Genomic DNA, 3,425 nt, shown 5'->3' with positions numbered 1-3,425 from the left:
ACCAAATGGACAAGTGAAGGTAGTTTTCTCCTGATCTTCTGGAGCGATACAAATCTGATTGTAACCTGAATAACCATCTAGAAGACAATAGTACTCATGACCGGCCAACCTGTCAAGCATCTGATCAATGAAGGGCAAATGGAAGTGATCCTTCTTAGTGGCTTTGTTCAGCTTCTTATAGTCCATGCAAACTCTCCACCCCGTGACTGTTCTAATAGGAATAAGCTCATTCTTCTCATTTGCTACCACAATAATTCTACCTTTCTTTGGCATACATTGAACCGGGCTTACCCATGAACTGTCAGAAATATGGTAAATGATCCTTGCATCTAGCCACTTCAGAATTTCTTTCTTCACTACTTCCTTCATGATTGGATTGAGTCTTCTTTGCTGCTCGATCGTAGGCTTGCTACCTTCCTCTAGCAGAATTTTATGCATGCAGTAAGAAGGGCTGATTTCCTTGATATCTGCTATAGTCCATCCAATTGCCGATTTGAACTCTCTCAGAATCCTCAAAAGTTTTTCCTCATCACTACCTAAAAGGTCAGATGCAATAATAACAGGCAGAGTAGATGCATCACCTAAAAACGCATACCTCAAATGCTCAGGTAAAGGCTTAAGCTCAAGAGTGGGAGATTTTTTCAATAGATGGCTTGAGGCGTTTTGGAGCTTTGTTCAATTCCTCCATTCCAAGAGATTCAAAAGGCATATCAATCTTCCTCTTCCAGGGAGAAGCATTCAGATATTGTAATTGTTCTTCACCTTCGTCATCTTCACTATCCAAATTCCCCAACAAGGCTTTTTCTAAGGCATCGGACCTTTGCAATTGATCAAGTTCCGATGTGACCACCGAATCGAGAAACTCCACTTTTAAGCACTCCTCATTATCAGTAGGAAATTTCATAGCATTGAACACATTAAAAGTAACATCCTGATCCAGAACTCGCATTGTGAGCTCACCCTTCTGCACATCTATCAAGGTTCGGCCAGTTGCGAAGAAAGGTCTTCCCAAGATTATGAGAATCTTCTTATCCTCCTCTAAATCAAGAATTATGAAATCAGCAGGGAAGATAAGTTTATCAACCTTGACCAAGACATCCTCCACAATACCTCGCGGATATGTAATAGAACGATCGACCAACTGCAAGGTCATATAAGTCAGTTTTGGATCAGGCAAGTCCAATTGCTTAAAAATTAACAAAGGCATCAGATTGATGCTAGCTCCCAAGTCACATAAGCATCTGTCAAAAGACAATTTTCCAATAGTACACGGAATAGTGAAGCTTCCTGGATCCTTAAGCTTTGGAGGCAACTTCTGTTGCAGCACAACACTGCATTCCTCCATGAGAGCAACTGTCTCTAAATCATCTAGCTTCACCTTCCGAGAGAGAATACCTTTTATAAACTTTGCATAACTAGGCATCTACTCAAAAGCCTCAGCGAAAGGTATGTTGATATGAAGTTTCTTGAAAACCTCCAAAAACTTCCCAAATTGCTTGTCCAGCTTTTTCTTCTGCAGCCATTTGGGAAAAGGCGGTGGAGGATAGATCTGCTTCTCCCCTGTATTACCCTCAGGAGGAGTGCGCTCAACAGTAGTCTTCCTTGATTCCACTTCTACTTCATGCTGCTCTACTTCTTTCTCAGCCTCAGCTTCTTAAGTCAACACTTGAGTTTGTTCGGGATTTGCAACCTTTCCAGACCTTAAAGTGATTGCCTTTACCTGCTCCTTAGCTTCCCTCTTTCCTGGCACTTTAGTATCATTGGGTAGTGTACCAGGCTGACGATTTAACAAGGCATTGGCAATTTGCCCAATTTGATTATCCAAGGTCTTGATACAAACAACTTAACTTTTTCACATAATCTTCAACTCCTCTAATTCAGATTTTTCATTGGCTTGTTGCAGCCAGAGTTATTGTCTAGGTACATACTGTGGTTGCTGAAAACCAGGGGGGTTGTACTGCTTAGCTGGAAACTGCTGATAAGGCTGTTGAACCGCATTCTGAGTGTTGCTCCAACTGAAACTAGGATGATTTTGGGATGATAGGTGGCTGGCACTAGTTGCTGCGATCGCTGGAAGTTGCTCACGAACTGAGTTGATTTACTAGAAATTGCACATTGATCAGTCTCATGGGCACCAGCACAATGCTCACAGACACTAGCAATTTGATTAACTCCATAATTAGTCAAATTGTCCACACTTCATCGTCAAAGCCTTAAATTCGGCAGCGATAGCCGTTGCTGCATCCAACTCCAGAATTCTGGCGACTTTTCCCAGAGTCAGCCTCTGGGAAGGATTCTGGTACTCATTAGCAGCCATCAGTTCAATAAGTTCATAAGCTTCATCGTAGCTTTTAGCCTACAAGGCTCCTCCTAATGCTGCATCAAGTATGGGTCTAGAAGTAGCACCCAGTCTATTGTAGAAATAGTTGATAATCATCCAATCAGGCATGCCATAGTGTGGGCACTTCCTTAGCATCTCCTTATAATGATCCCAAGCCTCACATAGAGATTCTCCAGTTTGCTGAACAAACTGAGTAAGAGCATTCCTGATTGCAGCAGTCTTCGCCTTTGGGAAGAATTTAGTGAGAAACTTTTGTGCAAGATCTTCCCAAGTGGTGATAGACCCTGCTGGTAGAGAGTGTAACCAGCACTTTGTTTTGTCCCTTAGAGAGAATGGGAAGAGGCGTAGCTTGATAGCATCTTCAGTCACATCATTAAACTTGATGGTGTCGCAGATCTCGATGAAATCCCTGATGTTCATGTTGGGGTCTTCAGTAAGAGAACCCCCAAACTGAACTGAGTTATGTATCATCTGAATCGTGCTTAACTTGATCTTAAAAGTGTTAGCCCTGATGGCTGGTCTGATGATGCTTGACTGAATATCATTAATCTTAGGCTGAGAATAGTCCATCAAAGCCTTCAGATTTTCCGCTTGATCACCCATCTCTACTAAAGCTGGTTCTTCAACTTTGTATTCTTCTTCTACCTTTTTTTCTTCCTCAAAAACTTCTTTACGAACTACCACAAGTTCTTCCTTGGCTTTATCCAGTGTTCTCTTACGAGTACGCGAACGCGTATGCATACTCCCTCATTAGAGTACCTGAAATAAAACAAGGAACAAATAAGTAACAATGTCCGAGTCAATGAACTTTAACGACCATTGATGGAAAGCACATAAACTATAAATTAACACTGTAGTCCCCGGCAGCGGCGTCAAAAACTTGTTAGTCACTAAACACGCGCTAATATTACACGCAAGTATACGAGTTCGCAAGTAGTATAGAATCTTTTCTAGTTCATTCCCACAGAGACTGTATTGGTTAACTAATTAATTCACGCACTTAAACAACAATGTATAGTTATTATTCAATGCTAAGACGATAACAAATTGAGGTTGTTTATAACTAATAATTACGCTAACTATT

The 3,425-nt window shown here is 41.3% G+C and overlaps 1 non-coding gene across 1 annotated transcript; it reads left to right on the top strand.

Moving 5' to 3' along the window:
* The first annotated feature begins 2,447 nt into the window (after positions 1–2,447).
* LOC141688578 (small nucleolar RNA R71) lies at positions 2,448–2,554 on the top strand. The gene has a single exon (XR_012562012.1). It is a non-coding gene; the product is annotated as a small nucleolar RNA R71 (small nucleolar RNA).
* Positions 2,555–3,425: the final 871 nt, after the last annotated feature.

The sequence above is a fragment of the Apium graveolens genome, chromosome 9 (assembly GCF_009905375.1).
Source record: "Apium graveolens cultivar Ventura chromosome 9, ASM990537v1, whole genome shotgun sequence".
NCBI lineage: Eukaryota > Viridiplantae > Streptophyta > Magnoliopsida > Apiales > Apiaceae > Apium > Apium graveolens.
This window is presented reverse-complemented; position numbering and strand designations above follow the sequence as displayed.